Source organism: Zootoca vivipara, chromosome 2 (genome assembly GCF_965207765.1).
Source record: "Zootoca vivipara chromosome 2, rZooViv2.hap1.1, whole genome shotgun sequence".
In the NCBI taxonomy this organism is placed as follows: domain Eukaryota; kingdom Metazoa; phylum Chordata; class Lepidosauria; order Squamata; family Lacertidae; genus Zootoca; species Zootoca vivipara.
The window spans coordinates 82,178,178-82,204,681 of NC_142584.1; the positions used below are offsets into that span (position 1 = coordinate 82,178,178).

Consider the following 26,504-nt stretch of genomic DNA (forward strand, 5'->3'; position numbering starts at 1 on the left):
GGTGGCTGCTAACTGCTGGGTCCTGTGATGTCTCAGCTCAGTGATAACAGTTTTTTTCCCTATGGAAGTTAAAGGTGAATAAAACACAAACCTGGCAGCACAGATGACCTTCCTCAGGACGGATTCAGTAGCTGTTAGGGCCAGAAGGATTAGGTAAAATGCCAGTAGCTTAAAGGAGATAAATAGGGGTTTTTTTTAGTTGTTGCAAACAATGGAAATGATAATGTGAAGTAGCTGCAAAGTAGCAGGCAGGAAGGAAGGAAGCACAGAAGATTGGAATCTGGTGGTGGAGCTACAGAGGCATAGCTCAGTCAGTGGAGCATGAGACTTAATCTCAGGGCTGTGAGTTCAAGCCCCATGTTGGATGAAAGATTCCTGCATTGCAAAGGGTTGGACTAGATTCCCCTCATGGTATTTTTCAACTCTACAATTTTGTCTACGGCTGGGGAACCTGTAGCCCTCCAGTCCAGATATTGTTGGGGCTCCAATTCCATGCAGCCCCAGCCAGAAACAATATGAGCTGTAATCCAACAACATCTGGAGAGTGGCAGGTTCCTCACCTTTGCATTGGTGGGACCAAAGGTGATTGCTGTGAAGACACATAATACATTTTCTACCACTGAACGCAAGCAAAACTGGGCCTGGTGGGAATATCCATGTATGCTACTCAAGGCTCTTTGGGGAGGGGCAACTTATTTATGGAGCAGAAACCTCTGGGAGAAGAGGATAAATCCGAATAAAGAAGTCTCCAGGAATTTAAATCCTGGTGCCTTGCAGAGCAAAGGAGAAAGAAGGGGACATAGTTTCCTTCAGGCTGAAGGATGACCCTAGGAACCACAACCACAAGTCCAGTGAGATTCCTCACTGTTCCAGGGCTGAGTTGCAAAGTTTTTTTAGAAATCACAAGATTGGAAAATCAGTCAGAGTGCCTCTGAGAGCAGATGGCAGAACCTTCAATGTACTTGGGAATTTTAGCGCAAGACAGATCGGAAGCCTCTAGCTGATCTACAATACAGAATCATTGTCCTCCTTTATGCCTGCCTCTCCCCCAAAGGGAAAAATAATGATGATGAAGTGTTTGTATAATGCTTTAGAGAGAGTATTGAAGTATTGTCATGTTGCAGTCTTTACAACAGCCCTGTAAGGTAGGTCAACATTATCACCCCCATGTTGCTAATGGGGAGATGAAACTGACAGTGCTCTGCCTTCTAGTGAGTTCATGGCAGGGGCAAAACTTGTACCTGAGACATTTGATTTGTCACTCAGTCTCTTAGCCACCATGGTGCACCAGCTCTACAAGGAAATATAAAGAGAGAGATATAGCAAGACGGGGGATGGGGGGGACGGGGACGGGACGGATGGACATGGTAAAAAAATGAGAGATTTTAATTTTACAATAAGGGAATGGCACCAGTGAGAAAAGGGTTTGCCCATTTTCTTTCAACTCTTTACTTCAAGATCTAATTCCTTTGCCTTCAGACTGTGGAAAGGAAGATGGAGCTTGAAACTTTGGGTCAAACTCTGAAACCTGGCAGCCCAATCCCAGGCAGCTCAGAAGAAGGGGGAGGATGGATTGGATGAACATATTGTTTGTAAAAGGTAAGGAGCTTTCCATATCATCTCCACTAGCTCTAATCTATTAGCTCCTGTCATTAAGTACAAGTCAAGCCTAAACCAATGGTTATATAGAATGTCTTTAGATGATTATAATTTTGCCTTTAGACGGGATGAGGGGCAGGAGGAAGGAGGAAGGAGGAAGGGCTAATTCATGTATTTCAGAACTCTTCTTTGAATGCCAGGGGACAAGGTAGTGGTGAAATGAAGGCATCTGATTTGAATCTTCATTTAAACCAAACTAATTATTTTGCATTCACATAGCAACTGTTATTCACTTGACAGCCCATCCTTTTTTTCTACTTCCCAAATCAATCAAAAACATTTCTTAGAAGAGAGAGAATAATATCTGCACTTTAATTTTATCTTCTTTCCCTCTTCTCTCTAGGTTTGTTGTTCCTCTGTTCATACATACAAGTTGAAATAATAACTGATCAGCTGTAGCCTCCTCCGCTCCGGAAATCTATGAAGTAATTCTGAGAGCTGTTGCTAATCCATCGGAAAAAGGGGGAATTTACTACCCACAAATCTGGTCCCATTTCTCTACCTTCCTGTGAAAGAAAATGTATTTTTAAAAAGATAGGAAAACAGATAACTGATAGAGATTTCCCCCTTAGCCGCCACTTTAGTCAACTCAATTATAACATTCCTATGTTTAAGTATGCAGAGAGAGAGGGAGTGGTTAGTTAAGGCAGCAAGGTAGTCAAGATATATTTGCAGTAGGAAAAACCTACAGGCGTCTTCCAATAGTTCATGACACTGTTATGGAAACGTACAACAGTTCAGCTATAGATGCCTGCACATCAAGGTGTTGAAGCACAGAGTATTTGGACCTTTTGATGCAGCTGCTTATCACTCAAGTACATTCTGACTGGGAATAGCAGACATGTCAAACCCAAGAGTAAATCTGCTTACTCATTCTATTCTGACTTAAAACTCTTACTCTACAGATCATTTTAGCCTGAGTGCTTAGATTTAACACCGTTTGGTCTTCAATATTAAACCTTTACAGTAACATATCCGCCTGCAATGTTAGAATTATATGTTTGCCGCCATGTAGCACTAGCACAGGACTCAGCATGCTTGTTCCCAAAGCATTTATAGCTGGAAAACTAAGTCTTAGCATTGGGCAGCTTGGATTTCAATTGAACAAGTATCGGCTGAAATCCAAGTAGCATGGCAGGATTGGATACCAAACTACAATCAGGTTACTATAGTGGTATGTTCCCCAACTGTGTGTGAATTGGGCAACCACATAGGTAGGGCAAATTGCAAAGGCCTTTCCCCCTCAGTTAGGATCCTTCCTCATCTTAGGGTTTTGACTGGGTGGGGAAAACCTGTATCATTGAACACACCAACATGGTTGGAATGCTCATACTGTGTGGAATAGCATTTAATTTTATTTAGCCCCAAACAAGTACTTTCGTATTCTTTTGATTTATCAAATATACAAGTATCACCCTGAATTTTTATTCTTGGGTTAGTTCTGTGTGAAAGCCCATTACAGGTGCATTTCACTAAGCCCTGCCAAGGCACAAGTCCCCCAGAACCGAAAGTATATTGTATAGGAGTAATATTTAACAATACTTTACGAGACTGTGTAGGAAGGTATGTTGTACCAAGTCATATCATTGATTCATCTACACTGACTAGCAGTGGGGTGGGGGTGGAGTAGGGGGGGAGACACATGAAGCAAGAAAGCAAAAGAGGGCAAAGGTTTCAAAGTGCTCTCAGAAAGATTTTGTGTGGTTATAAATATTTTTTGGAATTTCTTCTTCTTCTTCAAGGACAATTCCTGTTGGAAAATTGCAATACAATACAATATTATTGAGGTTTTCCCTTCGGGCCAAATGCAAGATCTCAGACAAGAGTCATTTCCAGCCCTTCATGGAGATGCCGCATATCGATCTGCCACTCATCACCTGCCACTCACCACCTGGTCTAGGGTGGGGCCTGATGGGCTCCATAAAGGACTGTTGCACCGCTGCTGCTAGGCAGAGGGGGCTCCGGTGTTTTTTTGTTGGGTTTTTTTAAATTGCTGTTATTTTTTACCTTTGTCATTTTAAACTGTGATATTAATGCTGTATTCTTAGTTTTAGATTTTTGTGGAAATTGTTTTCCATATGGTTGTGCATTTTTTGATGAGGTTTATTTATTGTTTATGACTTCTGTAATTATGTAAATCTTGTCATGTTGTAAGCCACATTGTTTTTAACTGTGGAAAGGCGGCATGCAAATAAAATGATGATGATGATGATCTTTGACCTTTTGAATAAAAAGTACATCCGTTGCTACTGAGTTACACTCCCATCCTCAAAGTAGTTCACGTTGCGGCAGTTCACATCAAGTCAATTTAGGGTCAATTTAGGACAGAGCACAGGAATAAGGAGCGAAGTCCCTTCAACCCTGACCAGAGCCACATGCTGACTGCAGAATAGTTGGCCAAGTATGCTCTGAAAGACCCACAACATTGCCATTTCAGGATAAGGGATACTGTAGGGAAAGTGGCCAGTCCAGCCTCCATTTCTGCTCTGTTCTCAAGTCAGGTGGGAGAAAGGTGCCTAAGGCTAAAAACCTTCTTTTACAGGTAAAAAGGCATAAATGAATGGGTGGTCTACTGGTGCGTTTCTGCAGACTGGATTTACTTTATGGGATTTCAGTGTTCACTTTACAATACAATGAATTTTCTGCATTTCTATGAAAAGAGGTTCATTTCTATGAAAAGAGGTTCACCATTTATGACATTAAGCAAAAGTTAGAGGATTCAGCGTTATGGATAGGAGTGTTGCCTACTTCATTACAACATTTAGTGAGCATATTGAAGTTGTTGGTGGGAAAGTTACTTTTAGTTAATTTCATCAGTGGGGGGAAAAGCTGTGCAGCCATAGAACCTGAAGATCAGCTTGCTGACTTCTTTGTACGTGAGTGTGCTCAGCAATTTTAAATTAGAATAGGCAGGCTACCCTATTCTCACCTTTTATTGAGGCCTATTTTAATATTTCAAATATACACTACCTAAATTTGTATACTCTTTAACAGTAGTTAATCTTCAATTAAAATACCTAGAGCAGAAACGAAGATAACTGGTTTAAAAGGTAAGAGTATTCTTCATATTGCATTTTTTTTAATTCTGCATATTAAAAATGCCATTTTTATGACTTAAAAAATCTTCAGGAATAATGAAGGCTAACAAAAGAGTGAAGAGCAGTAATTTAAAAAGCTCCATATGTAGCATCCTGATTACTGTATCGGTCCCATTTCCATAACGAAGGGAGAAGTCACTGAACTGCCACTCGTCCTTTCTAGTGACAAGAAAAGGGCAAAAAAGACAGAGTATTTTCAAAAGTGTCATCCCTCAGGCTCTAGAAGAAGTAGTTGTCATCTTCTGCACAGTTACAAGTGTGTGGGTGTTGGTGTCTGGCACTTTCCTGAAATACAGTAACCCCCCAGCTCCGGTGGTCCCTGCACATGCACTTAATTTGGAAGCAGCTGGGTTCAAAAGTTTAGCCTCACTTTTTGACCTGAAAGGCTTTAGGATGTGGATGTGCACTTGGAAGTATACAACATGCCACACAAGATGAGGAAACACAGTCCCAAGACAGAAAATCTGCATGCAAAGGAAGCATATAGGATATTCTTTATGTTTACAAGAGCAATAATATGCATATAGGGTCCAAGGTACATCTGACACACAGTACAGCATGTGGCTGGCAAGTATGCACATTCAGCCGGTTAATAAATGAAAGGCTGTGCTTTAAAATTCAGCAACATGCTAGAATTTGTATTCATTTGCACGTCACCTGAGAAGACAAAGGGCAGCCAAAGGAGTATTTTTTGTTTATTTAAACAATTATCTCTGGCTGTGGTACTCTTGATCTGTAACAGGCCTTTGCTTCCTGATGTTAGTAAAATCTGAATTTCTTTTTTCTTCAGATGATCAAGCGGATATTCTCTCTCTTCCTAAATAGCTAAACTTAACTACCGGTAGCAGCTGAAGATGATAGTTAGAACATATTATCTTTTTAGCAAATATATCACAGTTCCACAGCCTATTAAACTAGGATCACATACATATTCCCCATGTTAATGTGACAACAACAGAATTAGCATTCGCATGTGCAAGGCCCAGTAAATGTAAATGCTACTGATAAGGAGTTCCATACAAACTATTATTATAATACCACCATCATGCCTTTTCTGTATTCCTGCATCAACAGGCGAACTAAACAGTGGATCAGGTACTAGTGTGGTTCACATGTAATACATACAGTAAGACTGCAACTTATGCTGGGGTTACACTTCGGGGATTGCCAAAATTGTGTATACTCAAAATAAATTGGGTGCAATGGTGGTTGCAATTGACAAAAACTTTCCCCTCAGACACCTGCCCCCTTTTTATTTTATTTTTAAAAATTCTAAGTGCATAAAGCTGAATATGCACAAGTAAAATGTGTGTAAGCTGCAGACTTCATGTACTAAAACAAACCTTCACTGCGACTGAACAAACCTGCAAGCTCTTAAAGAGAACATGCTTGCTTTACTTCTCCCTGATCATTTTGCAGCTTCACTGCAGCAGGCAATGGTTTAGCTTACTATGGCTTCCATACCTGGGCTTTTGGTTTAGTTTTCTCCAGACAAACCACAAGCTGCAACCAATGTTTGTTCTTGTAGTTTGTCTGGAGAGATCTAAACCACAAGCCCAGGTGTGGATGACATGCTAAGCCATGGGTAGGCAAACTAAGGCCAGCGGGCCGGATCAGACCCAATTGCCTTCTGGATCCGGCCCGCGGATGGTCCGGGAATCGCCGTGTGGATCGCCAGCGCATGTTCTTTCCCTCTCCCTCACACGGCGGTGGCGGCGCCTCCTCCCTCCCTCCTCTTGGCTTCTCCCAGCCCTGCCTAGAGGAGGAAGGGGGCTGGGCTTTGTTGGTGTCAGCAGCAGCAGCGCTCGAGTGGCCGCCATTTTAAGCAGCCCCTCTCCAGAGCCCTTTCACGCACCGCTCATCCCCGCCCCCACTGCCGCCGCCAGCCCCTGCTGCTCACAAGACACAGGTAAGCAGCCACCAGGGTTCGTGTTGCTCTTGCATCATCCCCCCCCATAGTCCCCCCCCCAAAGTCTGAGGGACAGTGCACCGGCCCACTGCTGAAAGTTTGCTGACCCCTGTGCTAAGCCAAACTATGGCTTATAAACCAAGCCATAGTTTGGCTTAACACTGGGGTCAGCAAACTTTTTCAGTGCAGCATCAAATGGCTGTGGGAGGAGCAAAGTGGTTGCAATTTCCTCATTTGCACTACACCATGGTTTGTATATGTAAATGAGGGTACTGTACAGAACATAAAATTGATAGAGCTCCAGACTAGTGTGTCTACAATCTAAAAAGGCTTCAGCCAAATGTACAGCACAGCATTCCTTAACTTTGTCTTACCATTCACTGTCAGAAGCACCAAAATTTGGGCAAGACAGGGTTTTTCATTATTATAGTACAGACAAATCATGCAATTTTGATAGTAATATATATACAGTGGTACCTCGACTTACGAAGACGATCTGTTCAGCGGCCGTCTTCGTAAGTCGAGGTTTTTGGATGTCGAAGCGCCGCTTTGTGCGCATGCGCGAAGTGCGATTTTGCGCTTCTGCGCATGCGCCGACCGAAACCTTCGGAAGTCGAAGCGTTCGGATATCAAGGTATGACTGTATAAGGAATTACTTCTGCTAGAAGCTTTATTATACCACCAAACCTAACAGCTATCTACTTATTGTGTGAAAGAAGCATGAAAACTATCGCAAGCAATAGAAAAGAATGGTAAAACAATATTGAAGGATTACTCCTGAGTGCCCCTGCCAGGTGAGGTGCAGTGGGTAGTTATTAAGGAGAGCACCTCTTCTCCCCCACATTGTGATATTTTAAGTTCCAGACAAATGGCTATTTATTTTCTCTTGGATTTAAAATGTGTTTTAGCTTTTAATTCTGTTTTACTTTTACCATTTTATTCTACTTTCTTTGTGCTTTACGCTGCTTTGCATTTTACTGATTTTTCCATTTTATTTTTAATGAACTTAGCTTGTTTTATTTGAGATCTTTTAGAGCTAAGCCCTCACAAGTCAGCTTCCAACACATAAAAACAATATACACACAGTCAATTACTGAACATTTACTAAATATTATTTTATGTTACAAGCCAGCCTGAGAACTTTTTGCTATATGGCAGACTACAAATGTTGTAGATAAATGAAATAAATAAATTAACAAATTGCATGTTACTGTTTCTATTTTTTAAAAATCAACAAATTAAATAAGCACATCATTTTTTGTTAAGTTTGAAACATTTCAGTCATGCACATAGTAACGTGATATTTTAGTGTCCCAAGAACAAATTAGAGAGAACATGACTTTGGATACAGCACGCAAACCAAATAAAATAAACAGACATTAGAGAAGCAAAATTGTACAGAGAGAAAAGTTGTTTAACAAAACAACTCATACATCAGCAGCTGAAGAAATGGGAATTAACACACTAGCTGGTGCCTCAGGGAGAGCATTCAACACAAAGACACTACAGAAGGCAAGTCTATGAAGACCAGACTACTTGACTGATGCCAAAAAATGCAAGTCTCGTTCTTCAAAAGTCCCAGCCATACAAAAGGAAGTTACTGATCACAACGATTGTGGATATCTTAGCTCAGTGCGAGAAATTTCTAAAGGAAATGTTTTACTTCTGCCTCTACCGCAAAAGAGTTCTCAAAGTTGGAGCTGCTTTTAAACAGAAGACTGTTGCTTTACCATCGACAGTGGATGGAAATGGAAGGGCTGCTACACCGTCCTGCCTTTAGAGAACAGCTATGCTGGCAGCACTTCTGAGAAATCCAGCTCTCCGACTGACCTAATTTCAGAAGGCAACTTGTATGGCCCTACCCTGATAGCAGCCAAGTCAACACATTTCTTCTTGTTAGTAGTGCCAGTATTTGTCTCCAACATATCATGAGTATCAGTTCCAGCTGTGATACGGACCAATAGCAAGATACAAATACTGGAAAATGTTTAAGGGGTCCACATGCCAAAGCAACTGCGGTGGACTGGGAACATGTGTACAGTCTGCCCAGAGAAGAATCCAGAAATGCCAATTGTGCCTATGCTTCAACAGAAATCCTGACTCCCATTGTTTTTCCAAGCTCAAGGGACAATGTAAGTATAGTTGCATGAGTCCATTAGATGGCTTTGAGCAAACGCCTATCTCCTAGCATTAGTTGTATAGCCATAAAATCGGGAGCAGCAATAACATACCACACAGGTGTTCTGCTCTTGGCATGTGGAGCTGGTCTGTGCTCCAAATGCCTATGGGAAGCCCACAAGCAAGACCCGAGTGCAATGGCACTCTCCCCACTTGCAATTATCAGGAACTGGGACTCAATGGCATACAACCTCCAACAGTGGAGGTAGACAGTGTTCAAAACTCCCATTGTTCTAGGCGGATTTTGCAATTAGCGTGAGCAGTTTCTGAGCTCTGGGCACAGTACTGCGCCTAAGATTTCAGATTAAAACTGCAGAGTGGAAGGAAAGGAGGACCTTTTTCTGCCTCTCCACTTCCAGCTACTCTCTTAAGACTGGAGAAAAGACCCTTGTAAGAATATTAGAGGGGTAGGCAGGGGAAGGACTAGGCCAGTGATGGGCAACCTTTTGAGCTTGGTGTGTCAAAATTCGCCAAAAAACCGAGCATAACTCGGGTGGTGTGTCACTTCGAGAAAAAAATCCACAATTTCACGATATTTATAGTTTAAATAACAAAAATGTATAATTGTAATATATAACTGTATTTAATAAACCAAAAACTAATTATTTAACTTTTAAAAAAATAATAATTAAAAACAATATTTAAAAAGGGAAAAAAATAAGGCAAAACCCAGAGGTCTTTCCCAGCGGGACTCTAGGCTCAGGCCATACTCCAACAGGTCTGCCGCTGGGGAGGTGGGCTCGGGTTGGGCCTGGGCCTCCTCGTGGCCCTCTTCAGCCCACCTCTCCCCTCACTCCCACTCCTTGAGAGGAGGTTCAAAATGCATTGGGGTTGACCCCCTCTTCCCCTGCGGTTTTGTTTTGTTTTTTGCGCCCACCGCGGTCTCCTGCTTTAGTCTCCCAGATTTTTAACAGCTTCCCAGCTTTGTTCCACCCAGCCTTCAACTGCAGTATTTTAATTATTATTATTTTTAAAAAGAAAAAGGGGGGTGGGGAAGGGGGAGGGAAAAGGCTCCCCTCTCAAAAACAGTCAGACAAGCAGGTTTCAATTTAAAGGCAGGCCAACCAGCAGTCAAACAACAGTGACAAAAGTGGGAGTGGGGGTGAGAAGTGGGGTAGGTGAGGATGATAAGGAGGAGATGAGTAGGGGGGGATTTGGTGTATAAAATGAAGGGGGGAGTCTATGTATTAAAAGTGGGAGATGGGGGTAATAATTGTGATGCAGAAGTGTAAGGTCGAAGATCCCGCCACGTGCCGCGTGTCACTGAAATGGCTACTGCGTGTCAGTGCTGACACGCGTGTCATAGGTTCGCCATCACCGGACTAGACAGTGTGAAAAATGAACATAATATTTTAGCTGCAGTTCATTCATTTTCAGCTTTGTATTCTTGTTATTAAAAAGTGCACCTAGACATTCCATTCCATTGCTGCGCCCATAACCTAGGTTTAAGGTGCCATTTAGCTCCTAGCTTTCATATCTCAGTTTCTAACACTGGAGGTAGACCATAGCCATCATGTCTGGTAGACGTTAGAAGCCCTATCCTCCATGAATTTGACTAACCCTTTTTTTAAGCCATCTAAGTCAGCAGCCAACATTACATCTTGTGAGTGCAAATTCCAACATTCAGCTTCATTGGATGGTCCCAAGTCTAGTGTAATGAAAAGGGGGGAAGCACCCTTTTCCGTTTCCCCGCACCATGCGTAATTTTATACATCTCTATCATGATGACAAGCTACTCATTTTCTAAAGCAGCGGTTTTCCTTACAGTATAAAGTACACCACACTCTATAGACCCTTTTACCCCCAAGGATGCATCTTGCTTTCATTGTATAAATAAAACAAAAACAAAAAACGCATGGGAAGAGCAGAATGCTTCCCTGTGATGTTGCTATGGCTGTCTAAAGTTAGCATGGATCATGTCCCTGCTGATGTTGCTTGATTTCCACATTTGACAATATTTTAAAGGAACATTTTGTTCGCTTTCTTGGCGGGGGATTTGAAAGTTTAACGTTACATCAAATATGCTTTTGTTATGTGCTGTCAAACATGAACATAGCTTAGGGTCATAACAAACTTTTAAGTCAAATCACAGGCAGCCTGTGCAGCTCCTGCCCTCTTTGTGAGGCCTCCATGCCTGCTACAGAAGGCCAATTATGTTAGAACAAGATGTATAGAACGTTTTCTCCCCTAGAGCCATACTTGTTCATTGATTTGCTTCTGTTTGTGCTTCCAGAGCATAAATTCCTGTCTACCGTTCCCATATCCCTAACACAAAAATGAAGCTTGATTAGCAACATCCCCATCCCCCCAAAAAATCATTAGATTGACATATTTATAATTATGTTTCTAACACATTAATGTTTGAGAAATGTCAAATTTCAAGTAGATATAAAAATAATTTTAGTCCATAGGTCAACCCGGCATGAATGCCTGTGATTTGTAAAAAGAATAATAAAATCTCCATTTTCAATACATCTGCATCTTCCAATGCTCAAAAACATGCAGTCGTTTGATAATTATCACTGTTTTATATCACCTTGAAAAACAGAATCCTAGTGTAATTCCTGGCTTTTGCTCAAATCTGAATGTAAATATGTGCCCCTGGAGTATATTTAGTGGCTTGGACAAGTGAGTTTGCCTGTTAGTCCAACCACTTATGTATGACCAGATTAAATCATATTGTCCTGTCTCAAATTTGTAATTACTGGAATTATGTTAGTATAAGCACACATTGAAGTAAAATTCACATTGCACCTGTAATTTTGCGAGTCTAAAGCTGAACTGTTAGCTGCACCTGAGTCCATAGTGATTACGTCTGTTGCTGAGTAATTTCTCTGTTGACAGTGCCAAAATAGTAAACTATTGAAATGAAAAATAAGGTTTAAAATTCTGTATTTAATGGAAGGGTACACGGTTAACAAGAAACTACAATCAGATAACATGATCAAAATTTGATGTAGTAAACGGGGATAAATGCATCCTGGATGGAAAAGCACTTTGGGTGGCATCCAGTGGTAATATCTGGCTTCCACTTGTGTAAACAGGACTTGCCCTGTAACTTGAACAGAAAAAAAGGGACATAGCCACCCACACAACATACATCTTCCACCCTAGCTGGTGTGAGGGACAGGATATTGAGTGTACTGGTTGCTCCATCAACTCAGTTTAGCTTTGCTGCCCTGGCTAAGAGCTAGGATTGCTCCCTGGCTGTTTGAATACTTCTGTAGGAAAATAAACCTATTTCACAAAGTTATTAATTAGGTGTGACTCTTTTGGCCACCAATATATTTTTTCCCTTTTTTGTCACTAGCAATGTTCTACGAAAACAACTTATTAAGGAGAGAAACAAGCAGAATCTGCAGCAGAAGAATAAAATAACTAATAATTAATGCAAAGGGCAAAAGTCATGGAAGTGCTGGATCAGTGCCAGGTTTCAGTGAGAGGCTGAATGGGAGCCAATAAACTGAAACTCAACCCTGACAAGTTGAAGGTGTTGGTGGCAGGTGATTTGTCTGCCTGAGGAGCTGCTGTTCAATCTGTTCTGGATGAGGTTGCACTTCCCCTAAAGGATCAAGTTCACAGACTGGATGCCCAGGCTAATCTATGTGACACAAAGTGCCTTTCACCAGCTTAGGCTGGTAAACCAGCTGCGACTCCTTCGGGATGGAGATAGTCTAGCCTCAGTTATCCATGGCCTGGCAACCTTCAGATTAGATTACGGGGCAATGCTTATATGTGAAGCTGCCATGGAAGACTTCTTAGAAACAGCAGAAATGTTAACTATTATATTAATTAATAATAATAATAACTACTGGTGTATCATGTCCTCCCAGCCCATTTGGAGGCACAATTCCAAGTGCTGGTGCTTACTTTTAAAACCTTCTGTACCAGTGGTGGGTAATATGTGGCCACACTCTTTTTAAAAAGCCATTTCTTGCATTAAATCAGCGGTGGCCAATGCGGTTTCCTAAAATGTTTTAAACTAAAGGTCTAATTGGCCCCAGATAGCATGACCAGTCTGTTATGATAGGAACTGTAGTCTTATGTATGTATGTATTTATGCATGTATTCAACCATTCAATGTAATAAATAGCTCTATGTGGTTTACACAAAAACAATAAAAATGCAAGCAACATCATTCACAAATAAGTTCAGGGTTCTAAATCAAGAAGGGAGCCTCTATGAGTTAAAAGAGTGCTTGTGTTATCCTCCTATCGTGCTCTTCCCCTTCAACCAACTTAGTATAACTGCGGAATAGCCATAATACTTTGGTTACCACACTAATTAAACCTCCATTCCTTACTGCCTTGAGTCATAAATGAATATTCCCAACACATTGTCAGCTTTCATTTTTAAGTGATCCATCCAACCAAGCTTCCTTCACTTGCCACAACGGTTTTCCCCAAGTAGCAAATAAGGGTCAAGTTCAATTTGTTAAATTAATCCATAACTTCCAAACATGCCCCCCAAGACATGCACAAACTCCCTCCCCCTCCCCTTCCAGAAGTTACCATTAAAAAGGTCCAACCAGTTGTGTGAATTTGGTCTACTCTTCAGTTCCATAGTATGGCATGAACACGATTCCTTATTCCTTGAAAGGAAAGAAAGATCCTTCCAGCGCAGAAACTATAGCAAGGGTAATTTGTAGCGGTTTGCTGACAAGACAGATGCTTCCCATCAACAATGTCATGTTTGCATTATACAACAGATATTTTTAACATATTGTGTTACACCATCCATCTCAGTGAACTGCCCATCTTGTAAAATTATTTTAATTATGTTATTTTCTCTCCACTATCTCCACCATCTACAATTATTTATAGTATTATTGTCTTGGTTTCTAGCCCTAGCTATTAACATTGTTGCAGCAGTTCCTAGATGGGGAGGTTTATTTGATTTATTGTTTGATAATAGTCTGAAATGCTTCAATGGAGATTGTTTCTTTCATATACATCCCTCCCTCTGCTTCCCCCCCCCCCCAAAAAAAATTCAGGGCACTACTTTTGTCAAGGGAACAAGACTAACTTTTCTAGTCAATGGCAAATCCTTGCCCTGACGCTGTCGCTTATTTCTAGGAAAGCATAGTAGTATAACCTCTGGGCTCCCCTGGATTAAATTTCAGCATAATGTTCTCAATGAGAATCAGAAGAGCATCACAAAAGTGCACCAGGAGGGTAAAATGCCAACTATCAAGATGGATGGTTTGTTTTCATTTTTATAGATTTTCTAAACTTCAACTTTCACCCTGCACTCTCCCGTTCCTCTCACTCTTTCGTCCTCCCTCCCACAGCCACCTCCAAATGCCCATCTGTCAGTTTCATTTAATAGAAACCTATAATTCCTAGCTAATGGATGCACTCGGATAAGGAAAGATAATCTCCTTGAGCTCGCTTCAGTTGTTTCATCCCCATTATCATATTAATATTGATTAAATGCAAAGCGCAACATTTAAGTGAGACACTGCACAAGTCATTTAAGGGGGACAAAAGCATACAATGCACCCTAATCAACATGAGAAAACAGCCTTCTTCAAAACTAGGCGGGGCCTGGCTTGAGGTGGGCATGGAGCAAGCAGTTACTTAACCTAGCCATACACTACTACAGCCATTCAGTCAACCACAACATCCATGCGGTATGCACTGCATCAACCAGCCATGGGGCTAGAAGACGACTTCAACGCATAGAAGGGACTGTAGTTGCTTGGGGTCATGTTGCCCAACTTGACACTATCTACCCTTGATGGCTCATGTTGACACTTATTTCAGTTGGAGGTATTCATGCCAACCACAAATATTTTCAGTGGTCTATCTCACATTAGTGGAACCCTTATATTTGGAACGAAAAAGGTCACCCACATTTTCTAAATCACAGGGGAGCTTTTGATAGGGATTTAACGTTTTCTAGTAATTACATTTTGGGCTTTTCACATGCATATAAAGTTAATTAGTGAAGTGTAGCAGGCATATATATATATATATATATATATATATATATATATATATATGAGTGCTTTCACCAACCAGCACAAATACACGAAACAAGGTTTGTTCTTGAACTAAAACCAGTTTTCACAAGCAACATGCTACATGTTTCTGAGAGAGGAAGGCAATTACAGGCTAATTTACCTGACTGAAGTTAATACAGTAATATTTCTAAAATGAACACAACAAATCATCCCCAACAAGACTGAGAAAATACATTCAAACGGTTGTGATACAAATATGAAAATTACAACTGTTTGCAAATTAAATCATAACTGAGACCAGGCAAGGGCAAAGGGAGAGTGATTATTAAGTAACATTTGATGTTGAATATATTTGAAGTGTAAGACTGCACCAGAACTTGTCACATTTCACTTACAGAAAAGTGGCTGGATCCTGCACAGAAACTACATTGCGGGAGGGGGAAATCACAAGGAAAGACTATAGGTTGCAAGGTTATGTACACTCCCCAGGTATAACCCCACTGAATACAGTGAAAATTACTAACAAGTAAATTACATAGAGGATGGAACAGTTAAAAAAGTTCAGGTCCAGATGTTTAAAAATGCATTTTTAAATGAGCACTTCTGAACACTAAATTCAATACCATCAATATGATCCGTAGCCAGAGATTTCCATTTGGATGATGCCTCTCCTAAGAAGGGATGCTATGTCTTGAGAGTTACACCATGGCTAAGAAGGCTCCCTCGAGATGTCAAGAAGGCTAACCTAACCTTTTGAGATCCATATAAACAAGCAGTTGAACATGGAAAGCACTGAACCAAGGGCCTGTTGTTTACCTAACCCCTGCACTGCAAGAGACATCAATCCCTGCCTTATTAAAGAAATGCATACACCAGCCAGGCATGCCTGCTCAAACAACTCTCTCATATTCACGGTTTCTCAAAGGTCGGAGGAAGTTCTGGAGGGGCCTGTTCCATAAATAAAACCCTTCTGCTTGATGATAACTAAATTGCATTAAGACTGGCTCAGACAGCGCCAATTAGAATCCTTTGGTAGGGATGGACTACAGAACTCTATCCTTGATTGTTCACAGATAGGGCTTTTACCGTACCCCATTCCAAGCCACTCTTACCTTTGTAGCGAATGAAAAGCAGCAGAGAATCTGCAACACATACCCAAACTTCACTGATAATGTAAGCGCAACAGAATTATCAAGTATGGACACAAACCCACTAAGTGTACAGTCATACGTAAATATTGAATCAGAAAGGATTCCATCTCACTTTCAGAAATCATGCCCAACAATGATGAAGCCCAAAGAAGGAATATCCCATGGGCCTCATTTCTCCCTATACTTATTATTGGAATAAGGACGGGTAGTATATAAATGTAATCAATAAGAAGCACTGGTTGCACCAGAGGGATGATGTTATACAATATGCTTTATAGCATGTAGTGTTATCTGCACTGAGTACTCCATAAATGAAATTAAGCTCCCCGCACCACAAATATTAACTGCCTAATTTTCTGCTAGTAGCAGTTGACCAATCATGAAAACATCAGCTGTAAAAAAGCTGCACAAATCTAGGAATAGGAAGAATCTAGGAATAATGAGGATAGATGTAAGGTTAAAGGGTATATACAGGCAGACAGAAGACAGGCAATAACTATTAGGTACCACTTCCTATTCAGGAACGTTTTTTTCAAGAGAAGAAAACATTTCTGTTCAGCACTGAATTCAGATGAGCTTTAGAGGCTTAAATGCTTCTACTCTTTTTTGTTAGTCTTACGCAGGCAACTCAACCATGTTGCATGGTGAAATAAATTCACTGAAACCTGCTAAATGGATAAAGCTTCCAAACAAAAAAATTACTTTATTAAGGAGTGTGCACTATTATCATAAACTTCTTCATGAAGGCTTTTGCTTTAAGATAAAAGAGTTTGGCTTGGTGCTGAGGGGAAAAATTATTCATAGCAGCTGTGGACAGTCTATGCTGCCTCTCTACAGACACATGGGGTTTTAACTAGTAAAATGTGACTGGCCACTAAGAAAAGGTTTTTTTGGGGGGGGGGAGTGAGCCCAGAAGTATGTACAAGAAAGGCATATTGCTGTGAAACTTCATCAGCCAAACATGTCAGCAGGGACTTGGAAGAGGGCAAGGCAACACTTGGTGAATGGCAGCCAATGATCAAGGACAACTCAAATGACTCAACTCAAATGACATCTCATCAGTACTGTGATCTAAGGCCAGCTGGGTCAGAAATCTGGAGTCCAAGATCCACTGCCTGTTCAGGTTGCGGATTCAAGAGTGTATGAGAACCAGGAGTCAATATGAATCAAGAGAGGATGGGAAAATTGAGAGAAGGGCAAGGAACCGATTGACAGAGAGAAGGTACACACTATACATAAGCAAGCCAGACATAGTCTCCATGCAAGAAGCAAGTGAGGGATAGCAGAACAAGAGCCAGAACAAGAGGTTGAAAAGAGGAAACAATGAGGGAAAGCAGTTTGTGCCGGGGTTATACTGATTGCAGATGAACACCCTGCTCACAGTTTCTGCCTTTCATAGAATAACACAGACAACTGGGATGTACCAAAACAGAAGCACTCAATTTTACATCTGTTGGTGGAAAGCAAATAGTATAAATCTCAGTTCTGACCCAACTAGAAGTCAAGACAACAGATTACCCTATTGTGATTTGCAGTTTCAAAGATTACTTATGGGTCACTTAGACGGTGGACAAGGTTTTCTTCTGGTCAATGCCTCTGTAATCAATATCATCCACCTCCTCCTTGTGGTCATCAGTACTTTTATACTGCCAGAGTTTAATCCTCTCAATATAAAGGAGCATAAAGGAAAATGCTACTTCCCTGTCAACCTGCCTCCATCAGCTTCTGTCCATGTCACAGCAGCTAGTTTTTACAAAGTGGGAAGGAAGATTTATGCTTGAAGTACCCCTTTAAGGGTTTTCATTTTGTGTGTGTTTACTTTAGAGGGTAGGGGAAGAGAGACTATGAAAGAACAAGCAGAGTGAATCTCCAGTTTTTAAATAAAATGCAACTTGCAGAGTTTGTTGCTGTTGTTTGCCGTTGGGCTTTTGCATTCACCTCTTGGATTAAATCCTCCTACTCAGCAACATCTGATATGAAAAAAATGCAACCCATCAAGCCTTGTGGCTAGTGGCTCTTGTTTTCTTTCTAAGAGGTGGGGAGGCATGATGCAAAGAAACCCACCTAAATTCCATATGGCCAAAACACCAAGATAATCCTGTTTTAATGCAACGTAATCAAAGGAATGCAAACAGCAGGATCTCCCTAAAAAGGAAGCATACTGAGTGATAAAAATGTTCTGTAATGGATTTCTTGCACATATCAACTCATCTCTGGAAAACCAAGCTATCTTGTTTCTATTTGTATCCACTAAAATTCCACAGTCTCACTGACCTCCCAAGCCACCATATGCAATTAGCATTTGGTATAAAAAATCTACTTGCCCATTACCATTGATTTGGCAACACTACAATAACACAATTAATTAAAAATCCTATTAAAGCCTCTTTCATCTATATCTGTCCAACTTGGACATGCTTCTTCTTCCCTTGTTTTCTCTCTCTTCAACCCCACCACATCAGTGTAACTACCAAAGTTTTGTGCCAAATAAATATGGCAGGGAAGGAATGGAGCTTTAAAGGTAGGGCCTTGAGTGACAGTCAGCCCTTGCAACTTGTTTTTCTGTTGCTAACCCCTAGGAAAAGACTGTTCCCATTTTGTCTCAACTTTGCTTTTGGGGGACAAGACTGGGGTGCCTTTTTATATTTGTTAGCTAATACAGAGGGCAATAGAGTTCTACACATGGTGTAGTGGTTAAGAGTTCTACACATAGTGTAGTGGACTGGTAATCTGGTGAACCGGGTTCACTTCCCTGCTCCTCCACATGCAGCTGCTGGGTGACCTTGGGCTAGTCACACTTCTCTGAAGTCTCTCGGCCTCAGTCACCTCACAGAGTGTTTGTTGTGGGGGAGGAAGGGAAAGGAGGCTGTTAGCCGCTTTGAGACTCCTTAAGGCGAGTGAAAGGCGGGATATCAAGTCCGAACTCTTCTTCTTCTTCTTCTTCTTCTTCTTCTTCTTCTTCTTCTTCTTCTTCTTCTTCTTCTTCTTCTTCTTCTTCTTCTTCTTCTTCTTCTTTTTCTCCTCCTCCTCCTCCTCCTCCTCCTCAAACCCCTTCTCCTGGGTTTTTAGAAGTTAACTTTCTGAGTGGGGGACAGGATGCATCTTGACTCTAGTGCGCATGCATGTAAATGGACGCACATGGGCTCGAAATGTCAGCACACAGCCTCCTTTCATCCCCCCATAACTGCCTTTCCAGATAATAAGTGTTTCTGAATGTGTTTGAAATGCATTCTTTCTATAACCTGATCCATACTGAGATTAAACATTCTATTAAGTGTTCTTACTTAAGTTTTTTATTTAAAAAAAACCAAAACAAAACCCTAAGATGGTCAGTTTTAGAGACGGACAAAAACTTGCTGCATCGCTCCAAAATTAACCAGGCTGTTCTAGCGCTTTTTATTTATTTTTATTTAAAGTTACAACCCACTCTTCCATTGAAATATAACAAGGCAGCTTATAGCATATAAAATACAATAAAAATCAGTCTATAAATATCCATAAAAATAATCAAAAAGATCAACAAAAGATCAGTAGACGTAATGTCTGAACAGTGCAGTTTTCAGAAGACATCTGAAAGAAAGAAGGGCTCATTCCTACTGAAGCTCCACAGGAAGGCAGTTCCACAGTTGTAGACAGAGGAGACTCTGGCAGCGGCAAATGGGCATCTCCTGCAGCAAATGGTGCTCTGAGTATCTTTTCCCATTGGGGATCATGCAGTTGGAGCACAAGTCCCAGGATCCCCAGGATCCCCAGTGAGAAAATAAATAAATTAGCATTTCACACCAAAGGAGATGGTTGCTGGATACATAGTTTACCACTCTTGCTTTAAATTTCACTCCATCTAGAGTCAGTTTATTAACATATTGTCTTTCGGAAGTCAGAGGAGGACAGGCCACTGTAGACTAAATGAATGCAACACGTAAGTCTTTTGCAAACCAGGTATCCTTTCTAAGAAGTCTTGGGGAAAGTTGGGTGCATATTCCATTTCAAGGCTATTTTTAAAACTGAATATAGTTTTAGCTGTAGTTCACAATAAGGGCAAAGAAAAGCTGACTCAGCACCATATACAGATACTGTACACACGATACTTCCTAAAATGTCAACAGAGTTTAAGTTTGCTGAATTTCCAGTGATAAGTCTCTAGGATTTGTCAATGCTTGTTGCTTTGTACCAAAATCTGAAATCTGTATTTTAGGATTCTATAAGTATTAAGTTTAAGGTTTTCCCCCCAAAACATAATTCTCTCTCAAGAGTATACAAATGAGAAATGTTAATTTGCACTTCAGATCAATAATTTGCAAAGAAACAATGCCATTTTATTGCCATTGAGAGCAATCACAACATTTTTTCTGGATTATAAAAAGAAAAGAATAAAGCATTCTAACATTTTAAAGACAGAGTGAAACAACAACGATAATGGAAGCAGAATGAAGTAATGGAAAATAATAGAAAATGTACCATCTAGAATAGTCATGTTTGTCACAAGCTAAAGGTCCATCTAGTCCAGCATGAGAGCCAGCGTGGTGTAGTGGTTAAGAGCGGTGGACTTGTAATCTGGTGGACCAGGTTCGCGTCTCCACTCCTCCACATGCAGCTGCTGGGTGACCTTGGGCTAGTTACACTTCTTTGAAGTCTCTCAGCCTCATTCGCCTCACAGAGTGTTTGTTGTGGGGGAGGAAGGGAAAGGAGAATGTTAGCCACTTTGAGACTCCTTTGGGTAGTGATAAACAACAACTCTTCTTCTTCTTCTTCTTCTTCTTCTTCTTCTTCTTCTTCTTCTTCTTCTTCTTCTTCTTCTTCTTCTTCTTCTTGAGGTAGAGTATAGCTGTCATGGATGGTAACTACTGATATCCTTATCTTCCATTAATTTGCCTGATCCTTTTTAAAAGATATCCAAGTTGATGATTTTTGTGGGAGGAAATTCCATAGTTTAACTATGCTCTGTGTGAAGTAGTGCTCTATTTTGTTTGTTCTGAAACTTCCAACATTCTGCTTCATTGGATGTTCCCAAGTTCTAGTATTATGAGAGAAAAGCTTATCACCATCCATTTTCACCACACCCTGCGTGAATTTATACCCCTCTATCGTATCACCTCTTGGTCACTTTTTCTCTACATTAAAAAGCCTCAGATACTGTAAACCTTTCGTCATAGGGTAGTTACTCCATCCCCTTGATCATTTTGTTTGCCCTTTTCTGAAACTTTTTTCAGCTACAATATCCTTTCTGGAGGTGAGACGATCAGAACTGTACACAGTATTTCAAGCGTGGTCACACCATAGATTTGTATAATGGAAACAGCTAATATTTCCACTTGGTTATGAATATGCTGGCTATAAACGGCTTCTTTTGAAAAACTGAAAACTGCTGCTGCTTTTAAACTGCACATATGTATCACAATATTTTGCCATACAATTCAGAAAGCATGGAAATAAAAATTGTGGGGGAAAGTGCCATACAGCAACAGGAAGTACAAATCTTTTCCTAGCAGCAACCTGATTAGGTCCAAGTCAGGAGAATGGGATGCAGCCTGAAAGTCTGGGAATTATTTGCTGTATTCAAACCAAACACACACTGCCAAAAATCAAGGCAATGCATTTATTCTGTAGCAAATGCTAACAGTCATTGATATAGTAACAGAAATGAAATGGAATTGACCCTGGCCATCAACACTTCGTGACAATCTGTGTTTACTGGTAGAGAGCTTCTACCCATGCTACTCTGTTCACGTACACAAGAAGGAGCAGTGCAAGAAGGGACAATAATGTGGGTATTAACCCCATACCCTAGCTGGGTAGATATTGATGTGGGAACAAAACTTGTCATTGATTCTGCTTACACAAGTCTTTTATGCACACACCTTACCAGAGCAGCAAGGGGAAAAGCTGTTGGGGGATGCACACACTCCAGGCACAAAGCCAAATCTTGATCATCTAATAAGCATCTGCTATGAAACAATCGGTTGCTCTTCTTCACACTTACTCTTCTTCTAAAGGTGCAATGTTATGCACATGTACTTGGGAGTAAGGCTGCAGTCCTAACCCCACTCACCTGGGAGTAAGCTCTACTGAATTCAATAGAACATACATCTGAGCAGACTTTGTTAGGATTCCACTGCAAGTCAGTAACTTACTTCCAGTTAAATGTGGATAGGATTGGGCTGTGTCATACTTTCTTGGGGAATCCTACACAATGCATCAACATCTCTTGTGTGTATAATCATGCTTAATTATCATTCTGTACAATTTATCATGACATACTTTCTCTGTATGTATTTCCTTTTTTTTCTTTCAATAGCAAATCAATTACCTTTAGCCCCTTCAATACATTTTCTTGTGCTTTTCCGAGTTCCTTCACTTTTTAGAAACATCTATGAGGAGATTCGATGTTGAGAGGAGAGCAGGATCTAAAGACAGGAGGTGCTATAGGGAAGAAGCAGGGTACCAAAGACTCTCCTTTGCAACCCCCAAACCTGCATGGTTTCCCTATTGATTTTAAGCTGCCATCAAAAACTGCCACCAACACAGCTATTCTTTTCAATCCAGAGGGTGGGACCTTGTTTTTACCTTCTAAATGCAAGTTAAGGCCCCTCCAAAAATCCTTTTCCTTGCACATTTATAATTTGTGCTTATGATGGTTATCAAGGCAGTTACATGAAATCCCACTTGCAAAAGTTTGGGGATGGACATGGTCCTTTGTTTCTAATTGATGCATGTTCCATAGCTTCCTGCTGAGATCCTGCACCTTTTCATACCACAAATGTTCCAGGTGGGTTGTCCTACTTTTGTTGAGCTGTAGTGCAAGAGTGTCTTCTGGAAAGCAATAATGTGCTAACATGGGCAAGCACCAGAGAAGAACTAATAAAGCAAAATGACTTGTGGGCATCCAGAATAAATCTACCACTAATGTACTATTATTGTGTCAATGACATGAAGTAGAACACACCTGCAAAAACACACCAGTCCCCTAGGAGTCTTAAAGTATAAGCCTATACATGTATACTCAAAGGTAAACCCCACTGAGTTCAGCGGTACTAACTTCCAGATAAATGTGTACATAAAGTCAAAGCAAACGCAACTCTACTATTATTTAACAATTGATTCCCCAATACAGTAAAATTGGCTACCAAATAGAATATGTACAGTATTCTCTTTGTGCAATCAATTCACTTGCACCAAATGTACTGCAACAGTTTCTTTCATTTCTTGAGCCTTTCTTTTCTAAAACAGTTTCAACTGCATTCAAAAATTGGGTGCTTTTCTTTTTTTCTTTGTTTTTCTCCTCTTTTAAAGAAACTGTTATGTCTTTCAGCTTGAAGTCATCCCTCAACCATTTAAACCTCTCATTTGTTCTCATGAGGAGTGGGAGAGTTTCGTATGCATGCTGTTTAAGGAATCTTAAAAAAATTAATTACATTGTTTCTTTAAAAGGTTATATGAGTAAGCCTCTGTGAAAGGAACTTTTATGAAAGAGAACAAGAGGTAGAATAATATGTATGGGGAGAAGAACAGAAGAGGGGAATTCAACCAGCTAAACTTAAAAAAACAACTCCTTTAAAAAACCACAAACAGGATACAGACATATTAAAAAAGCAACACTGACCTAACAATGGAATGTGAACTATATTTGACTTAAGCAACGTCATATCTACTACCCTTCTCCACAATGAAATGTTGGTAGCTCTTAAAGAAACATCTAGCAATTTTCTAGTCATGCTTTTATTTTCTCCAGAGTGTGTAGTTTTGGTTCTGTAAGACAGCCTTGTTTAAGTCACTATCCCCTGCATTTATGGGTGGCAAAGACTGAAGTCTGTTTCAGACTAGATGGTGAGTGGAGAAACTCCTTGTTACAATATTCTGTTATAACTTGCCAAATTCTATCATGATCCATACCAGAAAATATTCAGTGAATGAGAATAGGAACAAGCAATTCTGTAAATCTTGATTTGATTTGTTGTGCAGCACTGGCCACTGTTACCAAAATGAGATCTTAGCACCTGTGAGAAGGAATTGTGTCTTTAGCTTTGTTCGGAACAAAGTCCTAAAATACTATAATATTCTGCAGACTCCAAAAGTTTGGTGCATGTGGAGGTAATCACAGCTTGTGCTGCTTGGTCCCCACATGGTGGCAAGAATTCACTTGGGATGAGAACTTGCCAGCTCCCATATGCTACAGGCTTTCTGACATCAAATAAAACATAAATCTTTATTTTATTTGAAAATTAGTAACTATAGCCAAGAATCTACTAAACAGGTCAACAGCTGCCAATATAATCCAAGCCCATGTGCACCAAACTATGCTGTTAGGGTTAGGGTGCTTTGAGATAGAGGGCTGTATCCAACAAGGCTGTTTATACACGATACATTTAAATAACAAATAAAACGCACACACCTCAACAATTCTGGGAACTGTAGTTTGTTAAGAGTGCTGGGAACTATAGGTATGTGAGGGGTGAACTACAGTTCCTAGGATTCTTTTGGCTGGGTGGGGGTACAATCTGAATTCACCTCAAGAGTAGAGCTACTGAAATAAATAGACTTAAATTACTTAGATCTATGAATTCCACCAGTTCTACTTTTAGTAGGACCGACACTGGATACAACCCAGAGAGTTTACAGTCAAAACCCACGAGCTATGGGAAAACTGTGTAGTGCCAATAATTGGGATTCTTCCCCTGCCCAGACAAACCCAAACAGCCCACTTGCAGATAAGTCTAAACCCATGTTTAGTGCCACATGCATAAGCAGGAAAGCGCACTATGAGCCTCGGACTCACATGCTCGCCTTTCATCTTCTCATAAGGCCAGGATGTTGACTTTGGCAGAGTTTAGTTTCACTTTCTATGAAACCTGGCTTGCCACTGCATGCAAACCAGAGATTGTGGTTTAAAACACAAAAAACTATGGTTAGTTAAACAAGCCAGCTTTATACACCATGGTTTGCATAGCTTATTTAAAACCTTCCCTCTCCTGACTGCATGGAAGGAGAAGAGGTAGCTCATCAGAAAAAGTGAAGAACAGCTGACTTCTTTTTCCAAACAGCAAAATATTTTTGGATTAATATTGTTTTTTGTAGAGTTAAAAGAAAAGAAAAATGGTATCCTTAGGAAAAATATAATAAGCAGAATGGCTATGGATGGAGTGTCAGGAACAGACTTTGGCTCAAATGTCAACACAGCCATGGGACATGTCACTCTGCATCAGTTCTGCCGCTTTGCTGTCAGCTGACAGGGGGGGGGCTGCTCATGAGTAGTGTAACTTGACACTGTGATCTCACAACATTTTGCGGCTCCCTTTCTATGAAAACAAAAACTTGGAACTTGCTGATTTTGTTTTCATGGAAAGAAAGTTATTGACCTTGCATGAGTTCATGGCTCCGACAGTACACTGCTCATGCAAGTAGACCATTTGTGTAAGCAAACAGCTTTACCCTCAAGTCAGCTAACAATGTACTGTAGGTTGGAATTAATTCTCAGTCTCGGCTCCCCACCCCCCAAAATGAGGAAACCATTATTCTGATATATGAAAGAGATTAGGATGGGGAAAAGATTGCCATGTGTACCACAGCTGGGCACTGCAAACTTTGTCCTGTCAATGAGATGCTTCATCGCTAATCAACCTTTTTTCTTCCCCTCAATATTTGACAAATATCCCCTACACAACTACACTGAAGTTGTTCCCAAGAGTGGGACACCCATCAGAACACCACAAGATGTGGCACAGGATACAGTGGGTGGGTATCGGTGAAAATCAGGGCCCTGCTTTATGCAAGCAGAAGTACTTTCTGCTTGGTTTCAGAGCCTCTGAAACGAAGTTATTATCTGCTGAATCCTCAAAGCCTTATGCTCAAATACCAGCCCAAAACACACCCCTTTGAATCCAATAGAAATAAAAATTGAAGAGCCACATTAGAAGCATTCACAAATATTTTTCATGGGTTTGCAAACATATTTGTCACACCCATTTCTTAGATCTTTGGATTAAAAATGTGAAAGAAGGTTGTACATCACATTTCATAATCAGTATCTTAAAGACATAAAAAGGTAAAGGACCCCTGACAGTTAAGTCCAGTCGTCCAGTCGTAAACGACTCTGGGGTTGTGGCGCTCACCTCACTTTAAAGACATAATATACTGTAATTATTCAGAATAATTAAAACACTGTGGTCCACAAACAAGAAACAAGCTAAAACTAACATTAGTCATAGTGGGAAACCTGTTTTTCTCTCTCCAAGAAAAGCACAGTTAAGAACAAATTTTAAAATTGTTTCATCAATAGAAATCACATTGCACTGTAGTTAAAGTTTACGATATATATAAACTGCAGTTATGTAATCCACTCTGGTTGAGACTCTTGTTGTTTTGTTTAATTTCATATCAATTCAAAACTATTACCAATTTGAAAAATGTATTTCAGTACATTTTATTGGAATATTAATAATGCATCTGTTCTCATTTCCCAGTATAGTTCTCCAATTTTTCCTAATAAATACTTTGAAAAACAGTAGAAACTGGCAAGAACCCCCCCCCCCCGTTCCAAACCTAACTAG

At 40.4% G+C, this 26,504-nt stretch overlaps 1 protein-coding gene across 1 annotated transcript in view; it reads right to left on the bottom strand.

Annotated features, from left to right (window-relative positions):
- Window positions 1-26,504, bottom strand: part of EEFSEC (eukaryotic elongation factor, selenocysteine-tRNA specific) — a 163,315-nt gene that overhangs the window by 22,607 nt on the left and 114,204 nt on the right. The gene's annotated exons all lie outside the window — the stretch shown is intronic.